The sequence below is a fragment of the Bison bison genome, unplaced genomic scaffold, assembly GCF_000754665.1.
Source record: "Bison bison bison isolate TAMUID 2011002044 unplaced genomic scaffold, Bison_UMD1.0 scf7180017864373, whole genome shotgun sequence".
In the NCBI taxonomy this organism is placed as follows: Eukaryota; Metazoa; Chordata; class Mammalia; order Artiodactyla; family Bovidae; genus Bison; species Bison bison.
Genome location: NW_011494945.1, coordinates 9,147,172 through 9,162,726, shown reverse-complemented (window position 1 = coordinate 9,162,726; position 15,555 = coordinate 9,147,172). Strand labels below are relative to the sequence as shown.

Genomic DNA, 15,555 nt, shown 5'->3' with positions numbered 1-15,555 from the left:
CAAAGAGTAGGACATGACTTAGCAAATGAACAACAACAACAAATCTGATGGCAGTGCACAAAAGGAGATCTGAGTCAGAGAAAGGATAGCCAGGAAGCAATGTCCACAACCAAGGCATATAATAATGAGTGCCTGACCTAGACTGGTAGCAGTGGTTTGAAAACAGATAGGAGGCTTTTCCGGTGAAGAATAGAAGTTGGTAAAAAAAAAAAAACTGGCCGAGGGATAAAGACAAGGACTGAAAAGATTTAAATGCTTACAGTAGGTAATAGAGTAAGGTAATTAAGAGGTTTTGAAACTGGACTGACATGGGTTTCAACCCTGACTTCCTCATATAAGCTGTGAGTCCTTGGACAACACACCTGACATCTCCAAACCTCCTATCTGTAAACTGAAGATAATTCTAATGTCACAGGTTGCTCTGTGTTTAGCACCTAGTAACCAACAACAGGAAGAATGGAATACGTATTTAATTCCATGGCCGCTCTGCTTGCATACCCTTTGCCCCTTCTCTTGGCCAATTCTTAATCCTCTTTTAAGAGTGAACCTAACATCAGTTTCTTGGGACGCCTTCCACTAAGCAAACTACAATCTAATTACTTATTATTTATCTTTATTGTTATATGGTATAACAGTGCACTGCAGTTATGTTTATCTTATCTGACTCTTGCCCCTCCCAAAACTGAACAGTGAGTTCCTTGACAGCAGAAATTGAGTCATATATACCTTTGTATCAGGGAGGGTAGCACAATTAGCACATAGTTGGTTCTGGAATTTTTGTTAAACACCGGAAAATATATAAATAAAGAAAATACATAAACCCCAAGGTTACACTAGCTACTGAAGAAACTTCTCCACCTAAACTCTTGCTAAATTGGTACAATCACACTTTAAATTCAGTGAATTTTATTATTTTAGAAAAATGTTTTTCCCTCTCATACATACACAATGATATCAAACCACGCATCCAACTTGAAGGCAACATTTTCGAAGAAAATGAAATCTCAAACCATGATACAATCTACTAGAAATAAGCTTCTTTAGGGCAATGACTACTACCCGACTGCTGCTGTATTTTCTGCATCTAATTCTCAGCCTGGAAAAATGGTAGGTGTGTCCAACGAAAAACACTTAGCAAACAGTATAGTGAGTATGATAAGAATGTAATGCACAATTAACAGTCCCTTTTAGGCTACAAACCAAGAGCTGCTAACCTACTACCTAAAGCTGTTTTTTTGCTGACAAAATCCCCAACTATCCACAAATTACTTAAAATATCAAATACCTACTACTAGTAAATTTGTAAACATCTAAAAATATGTTGGCTGGTCTCCCTTTAAATTCAAAAGTGGGCTCTGAGTACTGCCCAGTGTTCTCATGTTTCCCTAGTCCATTTATTCTTCTGCTGTCCCAGATCAACTCTCTCTTCTCAAATTTTCACATCTCCTTCCTTACTCTCTCTCAGCTAATGACTTGGCTTTTTAACTATTTCCTTCTATCTGGTTACTAAGGATCACCATTTTTGAACAGGGGTTTTAAGGAACAGGCGCACCCCCACCCTGGGGGATATAGTCTGTAACTCGCCCCAACCTCCAAATGTTGAAATGTCCTGAAGTCCTTGAACCCTGCCTTTGGAGATCTCTTAGGGTTTTAAATATCATTTACACATTAACAATTCCCACATTCACATCTTCAACCTAGACTTCTCTTCTGAACTCTAGTTCCACATATACAACTGTATATTGGCATTTCATTTGGAAATTTAGCAAGTGCAAAACAGAAAATGATTTCAGATCTCCCTCTCTCCTCTTCCTAGTACTCTGTGGTCTTCCCCAAACTACTAAGTGGTAACTCCATTCTTTAGTTGCTCAGGCCTTAAATCTGGGAGCCAACCATGACCCCTCTTCACAGCTGACCAGCTCTAGCTTAGACATCAGTCTAGAACCTAGTTATTTCTCACCTCCACTACTACCACACTGATCCAAGTCACTGTGACCTTTAACTCAGATAAATGCCACAGTCTACCAACAGAGGTCTCAATATTTCTGCAACTTGCTGCAGAGAAATAACAACATAATCAGAAAAAAAAATTTAAAACACAAGTCAGATGAGTTCACTCCTTTATTCAAAACTCTTGTTGTTTAGTCCCTCAGTCGTATCTGACTCATTCACAACCCCATGGACTGTAGCCCTCCAGGCTCCTCTGTCCTTGGAATTCTCCAGGCAACAATACTGGAATGGGTAGACATTCCCTTGTCCAGGGGATCTTCCTGATCCAGAGATCCTCATTGCAGGTGGATTTTTTACCACTGAGTCACCTGGGAAGCCACTCAAAACTAGACCAATTCATTCAAAGTAAAAACTATAAGTGTTCAAAAACAAACAAACAAAAAAACTCTTACCAGGCCCTTATATGACCTGAGGCTTCCCTGGTAGCTCAGTAGATAAAGAATCTGCCTGCAGTTCAGGAGACCTGGGTTCGATTTCTGGATCAGGAAGATCCCCTGGAGAAGGGAATGGCAACCCACTCCAGTATTCTTGCCTGGAGAATCCCATGGACAGAGGAGCCTGGTGGGCTACAGTTCATGGGGTCGCAAAGAATCGGACACAAGACTGAGCAACTAACATTAACTACCTACTCTGACCTGCTAATCTACTTCTCTCTCCAACTTGCTCCCCCGGTGGAGCCAAACTAGCTGATATGCTCCTGCCTCAGGGATTCTGGCTGTTCTCACCGTCTTTTCCACTACATCTACATGGCACCCTTCCTTAATATTACTAGGTTTCTGCTCAAATGTCATCTTCTCTTAGGCCACCACTATAACTTCCTACACATGACACCAGCATGTCCCATTCCCCTTCATTATTTTTTCTCCACAGCACTTTTCACCACTCCACTTCACATATACTTTAATTAACTTTTAAATTAATGGTTCCTCACCCCAAACCTCAAAGTGAACTTCATCATGGCAGCGATTTTTATTGTCTTCTTCACTGTTTATTGCTTCGTTTATTTTTTGTTCAGTGCCTGGCACATAACTGGCACTTCGTATCTGTTAAATTAATAAAGTGAATCTACACTTGAAGCCTGTACATTATTCTAAAATCTCTTATCCATATAGTCTCATTCTATTTGTTTTTCCCCAATTTTAATCAGCATACCATGATGGACCAAAGAACATGCTCAAATCCAATATAAAATCCTAAAATTTCCCTCAACTACTACCCTCAGCCCAACATATTTACTTTCAAATTCAAAATTCAATCAACAACTCCCTTTATGGAAATCACAAAATAATTCGGTTCAGACCCAAGTTGTACACACAGTCCCCAAAACTCCTAAATTTATCAAGTAAATTCTAATAGACTTTAGAAGTCCAGTGCCGTTTGACAGCCTCTGGGTTCTGATTCTTGCTAAAAACATGTTGTGTCTCCACACCCTTCAGAAAAATCTAGAACCAATCCAGTTTCCCTAAGCTCAACTTCAGATGTGACTTGAAAATAATCCAAAGTATAATTAAAGTATATGAAAGTGCTTTGCCAACGGGAAATTTATTTTTTGGCACTAAATATTATTAAAATGAGACTTAATGAATGCTTTGAGAAGATAAACTGGGGAAAACTCCACCGATTTCGGATAGAATCGAACTGCCTATGAAATATCTATGATCTAAATAACTACTCCACGAAAAATGCAGGTCCTGAACTAAACTCCAGAGCCTCTGATGAGACCCAGGCTTCCTACCTTAGAAAGGAACGGACGTATTCCCTCCAGAGATCACACAGGCTACACCCTCCCAGCCGGCGCTAGGGCTCCGGGGGCGGCGCCTGGGCAACGCCACCTTCCTCGGAGGAACCACCTTCACCCGCCACCACCGCCCGGGGGAGCGCTCCTCTCAACGCACACGCCCCTCCTTTTTACCACACCTACTTGGCACTTCCCCAACCCTCTTCCTGCGGGCATTTCCTCACACTGGGGTGACAGACACACACATACCCTACTAGAAGCGCCGGCTTCTCCTCCGGCTTCCTGCACAGGTGAAGACGCTGGGCGGAGGAGAGCGGCCAACACACTATCTCGCCGAGATGCACCAGCCGGGAGTCCCGATAGCCCGCGCAGCCGCAGAAGACACCTGCGCGGAGGTCGGAGTAGAGCCCAGCTCCACTTCCGCCCTCCGGTATCCAGCAAAGACGGCCCGCAGCGCCGCGGAGCCCTGGAAGCCCACCGCAAGTCCAGTCACCCTCGGCGCCCGGAGATGACGTCACTAGACCCCACGTGGCCCGCACTCCGCCCTCCGAGTTCGGCCCAACCCTGCACCGAGGCTGGAGCCAGACTTGAGCATGCGCGGACCGAGCGGTCAAACCCCCTGGCAAGTTCACAGGTGATATCTTGGCTTTTCTGTGCTTTTGGCAGTCATTGGTATTTAAGAAGGTTATAACAGTTCTGTGAGAGCAGAGACTTTTACAAATACGGAGACACTGCCTCACTGGAGCTTGATCGCGGCGTCTCTCTCCTGGCTTCCCACAGTAAAATTAATAAAACGTTGATCTTCAAAGTGTTTTCCTGTTTTCTCATCTTCACTTTGTCAGAGCCACAGCATGAATTAACAGGCATTTGAAGCCCTCGCATCCATCCAATTGTATATACCTTTGTCTTCCTGTTGGTTAAAATAACAAGCAATTAGTGAACTTACTCTTAAAAGCTGTTGGCACTGGATCTATCTAGAAGCCGTTAGTCTTTTAATTACACATTCCTTCAAATTATTACACTATGCATACCGAGTAAATACTACTTTATCGTTCCTGATAATTGAAAAGATTAGGAAAATCCTAGTATTAGCCACAGGATACTTTTAAAAAGAAGAATCTTCTTAGGGGTTGTTGTTTAGTCTAATGATTTATTAGTGGTAAATCACACCTTATTCAAAATTCAATCAACTTATTGGTGGGTCATCAAATCAATTTTGTGGGTCCTGACTAGCATTTTTCAGAGAAAAAAATTAGAAAATATTGGCATGCTTCACACATGTATGCAGGTCAAGAAGTGACAGTTACAACTAGATATGGAACAACTGACTGGTTCAAAATTGGGAAAGGAGTGTGACAAGCTTGTATATTGTCACCCAGCTTATTCAACTTCTATACAGAGTACATCATGTGAAGTGCTGGGTTGGATGAATCACTAACTGGAATCAGGTTTGCCTGGAGAATATCAACAACCTCAGATATGCAGATAATCCCTCTCTAATGGCAGAAAGTGAAGAGGAACTAAAGGGCCTCTTGATGAAGGTGGAAAAGGAGAGTGAAAAAGCTGGCTTAAAACTCAACATTGAAAAAACTAAGATCATGGCATCTGGTCCAATCACTTTATGGCAAATAGAAGGGGGGAAAGTGGCAGCAGTGATAGATTTTGTTTTCTTGGGCTCCCAAATCACTGCGGATGGTGACTGCAACCATGAAATTAAAAGACACTTGCTCCTTGGAAGGAAAACTGACAAACCTAGACAGCATATTTAAAAGCTAAGACATTGCTTTGCCAACAAAAGTCCAAAATAGTCAAAGCTATGGTTTTTTCAGTAGTCATGTATGGATGTGAGACTTGGACCATAAAGAAGGTTGAGCACCAAAGAATAGATGCTTTCAAATTGTGGTGCTGGGGAAGATTCTTGAGAGTCCCTTGGACATCAAGGAGATCAAACCAGTCAATCCTAAAGGAAATCAACCCTGAATATTCATTGGAAGGACTGATGCTGAAGCTCCAATGCTGTGGCCACCTGAAGTGAAGAACCAACTCACTGCAAAAGACCCTGACCCTGGGAAAGACTGAAGGCAAAAGGAGAAGGGGACGGCAGAGGATAAGATGGTTAGATGGTATCACCAACTCGATGGGCATGAGTCCATTTGGTGGACTCATGAATTTGAGCAAACTCAGGGAGATAGAGAAGGACAAGGGAGCCTGAAGTGCTGCAGTTCATGGAGTCGCAGAGTCAGACAGAACATCGACTAAACAACAACACATGTTAAGGTAAATATTGTTTCCTGAAATTTTTATTTTAATATGTATGTGGTATACACTGGATAGGAATGTGAAATACATTTCTTGATATTGGTAGCAGTCAAAAATATTTGAAAGTCACAGTCCAGTCCACTCCACATAATCAATGCAGAAATCCTCTCTATGCATCCTGAACAGACAACCATTAGCCTCTGTAAAAAAGTTCTTAGGATAAAGTTGCCCTTCCTTCCCAATGGTAGCCAAAACTAAATGGAGTTTACTCTGAAATGTATAAAAAAAATTAGGTGGATTAATGAATGGATAGAGGGATGAATAGATGGATACATATTTGATAATGCAAGTATAGTAAAATGTTAATGGTAGAATCTATGTAGTAGAATGGTAGAATCTAGTATTTGGGTGTTCACTGTAAAATCCTGTCAACTTTGCTGTTATGCTTGAAATTTTTCCTGGTAAAATGTTGAGGGGGAGGGGAGAAACTGTGTTTGGAGAACCCTAATAGGTGGAGAGCTATTAAATTGAACTAAGATCCAGCTTCTTGTACGTTTAAGACTTGACCCTGTTTACTTCCTTCCTCCCCTTGTGCCTCCTCTACTCCACTTACAGCCTGCAACATACATAGCTAACCTTTGTCCATAAGCATTTCACTTATGTAAAGGTAGCTCTCATACCTCATAACCCACTCAGTATAATACTGTCAGTTCCTTCAGCCACTCTTCACATGACATATCTCCCTTCTAGATAACTACAGTTGTTGGACTTTTTCCCATCTCACGATTATGCTCCCTGAGCAAAAATTTAGACGTAAGAAGAATTCTATATTTGTTCTTTGTCATTTCCATTTGTTAACATTGTGTCTTCCCTCTTGGTCAGTGGCCCTGCATGTTTTTATTTTTTATTTTTTTCAACGAACATAACTTTTAAGAGCCCTTTCTGGTTAGCCTTACCATTTCTCCCAAGCTTCAGTGCATTCTGAGTGACTCTCAGGCAAACTTGTGTGAATTACTTGTCAACCTTCATTCACCAAAGGGGAATACACAGTCCTCTTAAAATTCTGGGTTCAAAGGAGAGACTCACAGAAGTCTGTCAACAATATGATTTATTTTCTTCTCACTATAATAGTTTGCAGTTGTAAAGTCTTTTATTTTTGCATACATTACAACTTGTAGGATTCAAAGTTGTGGGATCACAACTTTCTTTGATCTAAATTTACTTAAATCTGCCTTCCTGAACTCTAAGGTGTCTCTACTAACCCCATGAACTCTAACGTGCCATTACATCGTGACCTCAAGTTCCCATCTACTCTCTTTCTTCTCCAGCCTACTAGTTTAATAAGTTGTTGTTGTTCAGTCACTAAATCGTGTCCAGCTCTTTGTGACCCCAGGGACTGCCACACACCAGGCTTCCCAGTCCTTCACTATCTCCCGGAGTTAGCTCAAACTTATGTCCATTGAGTTGATGATGACATCTAACCATCTCATCCTCTGTCGAGTTAGTTAACCCAAATTTGATTCTTCTAGTTCAGTTCTAATACCTCTAATTGCATGCCAACCAATTAACCTGTCTTCCAGTTTCCCCCACTACTGGTTTCTTCCTTCTGCCTATAAATATGCTTCAACCAGTCTCCCATGCTACTGAAATCCTTCCTTCAACCATCATCACTTCTTACCTACACTATTGGGCTAGCCTGCTAACTGGTCTCCATGCTGCCAGTCTTGCTCCGTTTGCCCCAGGAGCCAACTATCTTTGATTTAGATTTCAACCAGAGTAGATTCTCTGAAATGAATTCTTGCCATATAATTCAGATGCCTCACTCATTCCTTCTGAACAGATTTCTAGTTTCTCAGCATGATCAACAAGGCCCTCTATGACTGGCTTTTCCCTTTTTTCTAGCCTCATTTCCTAATGTTCCCTGCCAAGCACTTTAAATTACAATGGTATCAAAGTCTTGCAGTTCTTTGCACTCAGGCTAACATGTTTGTGTTCCCACTGTGCCTGCTGCCTAAAATGCTGTCCCCCCCCAGACGCATTGTTGTATCCCTTTTCCCCACTTCAAATATACCACGCATTGCATAAGACAGTTCAGGTGATAGAAAGTTTTCTCTGATCCACTCAATCTAGGTTAGGTGTGCTTCAACATTTCCTCAATTTTTTTTTTTAAATCCCTAATATCAGCACAATGCCTGGCATTCAGTAAATGTGGAAGTAAAATAAGCTGAACATGAGCTTTCTTCTATGATTCCCATCACTTTCCCCTTAGGAACTAAATTCTTTCTCATAGCCTAGAGTTTAGGTAGAAAGTGATTTCCTTTATTACTTTGTCAATCTCCAAATGATCAACAAAGAAAGCTGAAAGAGATTGAGATACTCTGTTGTTAGTGGAGTGGGAGTCCCACAGTGGCCTGTGAATCAGGGTCTCCATCACTGCTCCCTCCTGTCTTGGTGCCAGCTGTGTAGTCTGCTTGCAGAAGGCACTGTTGCTTCTTCCGTACGGTCTCTATCTCTGCTGTGTATTCCCAGAACACAATCACTTGTCTGTTCTTCCAACCTTTAATCTTTACTCAAGCAATACCCCTCAGCTGGTGCTACAATGGAAACTCCTAGAAAGCAGGGATGAATATGAATCTGCATCTATGAACAGCTGCAAATGAGTCCCACAGGTGGGAACTGGACCACTAATTTGACATCATGATGTACTCTAACCTGCTTTGGGATACACACTGTGATGCTATGCATATGCTAGTTTAAGCTTCGTTTATTGTTGGCCAAACTGAGAATGCCATACTCCAGAGGTGTCAAGGTCAGAAAGACCACACTCCAGAAGCAGCTGTTGTCAAGAACATCTGTCATCCCTCCACTCTCCTGATCCATACCACATGGCTTGCTAATTAGCATAGTGATGTCAGAAATAGGTTTTTATTTTTGGCTTCTCAAAAGTAGGATAAATGTTAGAAATTAGACCTCATTTATGAAATTAGCAATATTTAAGATATGTGGATTGACTAAAACATTTTAGAGATTCTTGCCACCCTTGAAGGAACAAAGTGTGGGAATCCATGAAGCCTGCAGCTTGATCCCTGCAGCTTGATTTTGTCTTCTATAGAGATTATAGAATTCAGCCACAGGAAAGATGTTAAAGCTGCCTCAAGATAAGATTTTTTGGAACAAAATACTGAGAGCACTGTAAAGGGCAGAGAGTTGGGATCTTACATAGCTTATACAGCAGGTTGTATTAATAAGTGTCTGTGGGTGCACTGGAATCTGATCTAAAATTGACTTTCATTACAATCCCATATCCAGATTATGGGAAATGATTAATCCTCACCAGCCTCAATTTCTTTAGTAGCTATGTTTATCTATGGAAAAAAAAACCTAACAGTTACACATGATCAAATTAATCTTGGTCAGTAAGGAAGAGTGGCAGATAGCCACTCTTCCCCTGACAATATTTCTTTATATATATATAAAAAAGTTATTTATTTATATAGTCTTAGTTTTAGCATGTGGGATCTAGTTCCCTGACCAGGGATCCAAACCAGGCCCCCTTCACTGGGAATGTAGTGTCTTAGCCACCAGACCACCATGAAGGCCCCTAAAATGTTTCTTAAATTAAAAAAAAAAAATGGTTAGGGTTTCAAAAATTTGGATTTCTGGCTTCTGAAATCTGACAACTCTGGGCCCACATTCTCACATGGCACCCGAGTGCTAGAGTGGAGCTATAGTTGCCCCCTTTCAGGCCGGGAGTGACCTGTCCAGTGTCCCACTGTCCCCATGCTATCACTTATTTAGACTTTGGATTACCTACCTAGATGCTGAAGGTGGTGGAGCTTAATACTCCTTTGTAACTCGTCATGTTTCTAAGGCACTGCCTGCCTCAGTTGAACATAAATATTCATGTTGAGCAAAAGACCAAAACAACCAGGCCAGAATGCATTAGATTGAATAATTTAACACACATTGTGATCATATTTCGGAGAAGGCAATGGCAACCCACTCTAGTACTCTCGCCTGGAAAATCCCATGGACAGAGGAGCCTGGAGGGCTGCAGTCCATGGGGTCGCTAAGAGTTGGACACGACTGAGCGACTTCACTTTCACTTTTCACTTTCATGCATTGGAAAAGGAAATGACAACCCACTCCAGTGTTCTTGCCTGGAGAATCCCAGGGACGGGGGAGCCTGGTGGGCTGCCGTCTATGGGGTCGCACAGAGTCGGACATGACTGAAGCGACTTAGCAGCAGCAGTAGCTGATCATATTTATGGTTCTAAGTTTTTGTTGTTGTTCACTTGCTAAGCTGTGTCCAACTCTTTGTGACCCCATGGACTGCAACACACCAGGCTTCCCTGTCTTTCACTATTTCCCAGAGTTTGCTTGAATTCATGTCCATTGAGTTAGTGATGCTATCTAACCATCTCATCCTCTGCTTCCCGCTTCTCCTTGCTTCAGGGTCTTTTTCAATGAGTTGGCTCTACACATCAGGTGGCCATTGTGTTGGAGCTTCAGCTTCAGCATCTAAGTTTTTACCTTTAGAAAATTCTAAAGACACATGCTTGGAAGTTGGGAAAGTATCACTGTATAATATTTGCTCCTATGAGGTGAGAGAAGTTTGGAGGATTCAAATATTACTGTGCGACTTTCAGAGCTCAGCAATCATAGGCAGTCCATTTGTGTCCATTCAGCTGGCATTCTAAAATGAATCCAGGAACTGGGCAGATAGACTCCTTTAACCTTAGTGATAGCTTTCCCTTCACTGTGACAAGTTTTCATTCAGTCATTTAAGCATTTCTTGAGTTCACGTAATTAGGTGCTTGGTAAAGTGAAAATAACTCTTAAGCAACAGCAAAGGAACCCCTCAAATTTCAATACATGAATATATTTTTATACTTTAAAATTGCAAGTTGGATCAGTTTTCCTATGACTACCATGTCAACTATTTGGTACCAGATGTAATTCTAACACTGCTGCAGGTAAAATGTGGGTTTCTTTTGAAAATATTATAAGACTATGATTCCAGTTAGTATTCTCTATCTACTCGCCTACACAGATTATGTAGGAGTGAATAAAAACCACATGCCAAATACTATTTGGAAACATATATGCATTCATAACTAGAATGCATTTGTGTTTTAATTTTTGGTCCCCCCAATTAACATTATTCTTAAAAAATCTTCAAATTAGATTATGTGATGGTTCCTATATGAATATTTTTCTATGAACAGCTCTTATTAAAAACTGGGGAAAGTCAGGCAGGCAGTTTTTCAATTTGTTTTTTCAAAAACAGAAAAATAGTCTGGGAAGTGTAAAATTTAAGGGGAAGTCTTAAAAAAAAAAAAAAACAGACTAAACTGCCTGATTCCTGAAACAGAAAAAGAAATCCTTGCAATAACACGTTGCTGTCACCAGGTGTCACAATCAACCTGATACAAAGGTCAGAGCTCCCCTACCAGCAAGGCCAGTTAACAGCACCCTCAGTGATGCAATAGACTGTTTCCCAATAGGGAACTTCTGGTTATCTCAAGAGGTTTTGTGAAATCCTTAAAAAGTTTCACAACAAAATTATTTTAATTAAAAAAAAACCACTCTCTAAACTTTGTCAGTATTGACAAAATTCCTTCAAATCCATTCTCTTTGTTCTTGGATCATAAGCTAGTGCAGTATAGCATAGCTGAGGACTTGCGTGCGTGCCCAGTCGTGTCCGATTCTTTTTGACCCCACAGACTGTAGCCCTTTAGGCTCCTCTGCCCATGGAATTTTCCAGGCAAGAATACTGGAGTGGGTTGTCATTTCCCACTCCAAGGGATCAAAACTGCATCTCTTGCATCTCCTGCATTGGCAGATGGATTCTTTACCACTGTGCCACCTGGGAACCTCTATAGCTGAGGACTTGCACTCTTAAATCCCATGTCTGACATCTATTACCTGTATAGCCCTAGACAAAATTATTTAATAATGGCTACAAAATTCCACAGGGCTAGTGCAAAATGAAAATGAGGGCCCTTCTTTAAGAAAAGTAATTTCAAGATAGTGACAGCAGGCCTTTGTGGTACAACACGTCACACGCCCAAGAATTTGACTCTTTTGTAACTTCTCCAAGCCTTCACTTCTCCGTTTTCCTCATGGTTGAATGAGAATAATGGTAGCACCTGCTTCATAGACTTGTTATGAAGATTAGGTAGGATAATGCACATAAAACATTCATCACAGTGCTTGGTACATAGTGAGCTCCAAATAAACAGGAGCCGGTGCCTTTATGTCCATCAGACGCTGTGCCTCCCCTCCTCTGCACCAACCCTTTTTACAATCTGCTGCCAGAATAATCTCCTTTAGCACAGTTCTAATGTGTCACTGCCCTGTTTTTTATGAAAACCAAGTCCTCACTGCCTACAGAATAAAATCCAAATCTCTTGGACTAACCTTATCCAGTTTTCAGCTTCATCACCCATCACCTGTCTGGCTCCCTGGTCTCTCTCTGACCTCTGCCTCACATTCTGTGTCTTTCCTGACCCTGTTCTTTCTGCTGGAAACGCCCTCTCCCCCTGCCCCCACCCCCGACTATAAGGAAAGCACAGGAATTTCAGTCACAATTCTTCTTCTGTCTTAGAACTGCTTACTATGTAGTCTGGGAAACAGAATATTACACCAAGATTCAGCAAGAATGCAAGACAAGGTGAAAAGAATAGTTAAGGGGGAAAAATGTCTTAAAAGTTTAGAATTAGAAGTCATAACTGCAGTGGCACTTTTTAAAGCATTTTGTTTCATAGTTTATTAATGGTTACTATATTATGTGAAAAAGTTGGCTTAAAGCTCAACATTCAGAAAACGAAGATCATGGCATCTGGTACCATACTTTATGGGAAATAGATGGGGCAACAGTGGAAACAGTGCCAGACTTTATTTTTCTGGGCTCCAAAATCACTGCAGATGGTGACTGCAGCCATGAAATTAAAAGATGCTTACTCCTTGGAAGGAAAGTTATGTCCAACCTAGATAGCATATTCAAAAGCAGAGACATTACTTTGCCAACAAAGGTCTGTCTAGTCAAGGCTATGGTTTTTCCTGTGGTCATGTATGGATGTGAGAGTTGGACTGTGAAGAAGGCTGAGCGCCGAAGAATTGATGCTTTTGAACTGTGGTGTTGGAGAAGACTCTTGAGAGTCCCTTGGACTGCAAGGAGATGCAACCAGTCCATCCTAAAGGAGATCAGCCCTGGGATTTCTTTGGAAGGAATGGTGCTAAAGCTGAAACTCCAGTACTTTGGCCACTTCATGCGAAGAGTTGACTCATTGGAAAAGACTCTGATGCTGGGAGGGATTGGAGGCAGGAGGAGAAGGGGACGACAGAGGATGAGATGGCTGGATGGCATCACTGACTCGATGGATGTGAGTCTGAGTGCACTCCGGGAGTTGGTGATGGACAGGGAGGCCTGGCGTGCTGCGATTCATGGGGTCGCAAAGAGTCGGACAAGACTGAGCAAGTGAACTAACTGAACTGATATTATGCATAGACTCTATGTTATGTGTATCAAAACTATGGATTCTTTTTCAAAAATATAATTCATATCCTTAGGTTATTAAATGCTGAACTTAAAATCAGGGAAAACATACACTTTTAATTCATACGTTTTAGAAAAGTTTTAGGTTTACCCCAGATTGAACAGAAAGTCCAGGAAGTTTCCATATACCCTGTCTCCACACACACACAACTTCTTCCACTATGATATCCTGCACCAGTGCATTTGTTACCATTGATGAACCTACCTTTGCACATCTTTTTCAAACAAAGTCCAAGTTTACATTATGGCTCACTCTTGATATAGTCAGAGGGGCTAAAAATGAGTTTATTCAAATGTATAATGACAGGTATTTGCCATTATATTTTCATACAGAGTTGTTTCACTGTCCTGAAAATCCTCTTCACTCTGTCTGTTCATCCCTCCCTCCTCCAAACCCCTGGAGCCACTGATCATTTTATGTCTCCATAGGTTTGAGTTTTTGAAAATGTTGTATGGTTGAAATAATAAAGTATGAGGCCTTTTAGATTGGCTTCTTTCAGTTAGTAACATCTATTTAAATTTTCTTCATGTCTTTGCAGGTTGCAGTGTTTTTTAAATAAAATTTCAAATGAAAGTCACATTTAATTATACTGAGTAAAATATTTAGAGGAGTTCTCTTTTTTACTTTAAAAGGTACTTTTTTTTTTTTTAAGATGTACATTTATCAACAACTCTTGGGACTTTCCAAATAGTCCAGTGGTTAAGACTCCACCTTCCAGTGTAGAGTGTGCAGGTTCCCTGGTCAGAGAGCTGAGATCACACATGCCTCTCAGCCAAAAAACCAAAACATAAAACAAGCAATACTGTAACAAATTCAGTAAAGACTTTTTTTGAAATTGTTGATGGTCCACATCAACAACTCTTGTGTTGGGGCCTTTCTGTGGGATTATTTGTACACATGCATTAAATATTGGAATTGTCATCCCAGAGATGCTGTATTCCTAAAGGCTCTCTCAATTTTAGGGACAAGTGGGATGGTTTAAAACACCGATTTCTGATTTTTTTTTTTTAACTTTAGGTATTCAGTTTGCCTAGAAATAAAGTTGTGGAATAACTGCTGAGTTTTTTTAAAGCCCATTTTATAACCATCACCCTTTCACATTCACCTCCTAAATCTGATGGCACGGTCAGCCCATACCTTTCTCCTTTATCTTTCTTAAGTGGTATCACTACCACACATGCCATGGTTTATTTTTCATGTTTTTCTAAACACTACCACTGAAATGCTCTATAGCCATCACTGTGTTCTATGATCCACTTATTACCTTGGGCTTTACAGGATTGTCATGATTTAAGGGAATGAGAGAGAAGGGGAAGGTACATGTATTTCAGGAAAGGAATAAAGAATGATCAAAAGCAGGGGTGAAACATGTTCATGCCTGAGTGTGTGAGTGTATTTTATTCTGCAAATGTAAGAGACCCTATGACAGGAAGTTAGACAATTCATCATATACATTAGTTAGTTAGCTGGTTAATGTTTACAGAGCATACTATATGCTGGGCACAATTCTATAACATTTTTCTAATACTGTAACTAAAATCTTAGTGCATATACAATTTGGGAAGTCCTCTTTGGAAAATACACATATTCACAAAGAAAATTACAAATAACAAAATTAAGTGACCCTAGAAAGGGCCCATGTAAATGAAGAGACCTAAAAATTTAGCCTCACAGTAAACTCACCTTCGTTTCTAATGACTGAGAAACTGAAGTGAAGAAGCAAGCTTCAGGCAGCCCAGTTCTTCACCTCTCACAGGTCTCCAGGACTGCTTCTTGTTCCATGATTCCAATTTCTCCCTAGAAAAACAGTTCATCTCGGCTATGTTGCCATTAGAGCAGAGGGCAAAATTAAACAAGAAGCTTTCATGTTCTGATTGCCACACACACATTTCCACCCACCATTTATGCACCCTGATTTTATTCACTGCCTTGTTCTAGGTAGGTTTTCTAACATTCTTTTCATTGAACCATAACAACCATAATATG

The 15,555-nt window shown here is 40.8% G+C and overlaps 2 protein-coding genes across 5 annotated transcripts in view; one reads left to right on the top strand and one right to left on the bottom strand.

Annotated features, from left to right (window-relative positions):
• The window catches only part of ATG5 (autophagy related 5), a 133,444-nt gene extending 129,358 nt beyond the window's left edge, over window positions 1-4,086 (bottom strand). For 2 of the 4 annotated variants that reach the window (XM_010856667.1, XM_010856670.1), the window contains exon 1: window positions 3,998-4,086. The gene's annotated coding sequence lies outside the window, so the exon portion shown is untranslated. The other 2 variants (XM_010856668.1, XM_010856672.1) reach the window with 2 other exon arrangements.
• Window positions 4,087-4,305: 219 nt separating this feature from the next.
• AIM1 (absent in melanoma 1) overlaps window positions 4,306-15,555 on the top strand; it is a 258,316-nt gene continuing 247,066 nt past the window's right edge. Inside the window, exon 1 of the mRNA XM_010856701.1 lies at window positions 4,306-4,382. The gene's annotated coding sequence lies outside the window, so the exon portion shown is untranslated. The remainder of the gene's footprint in view (window positions 4,383-15,555) is intronic.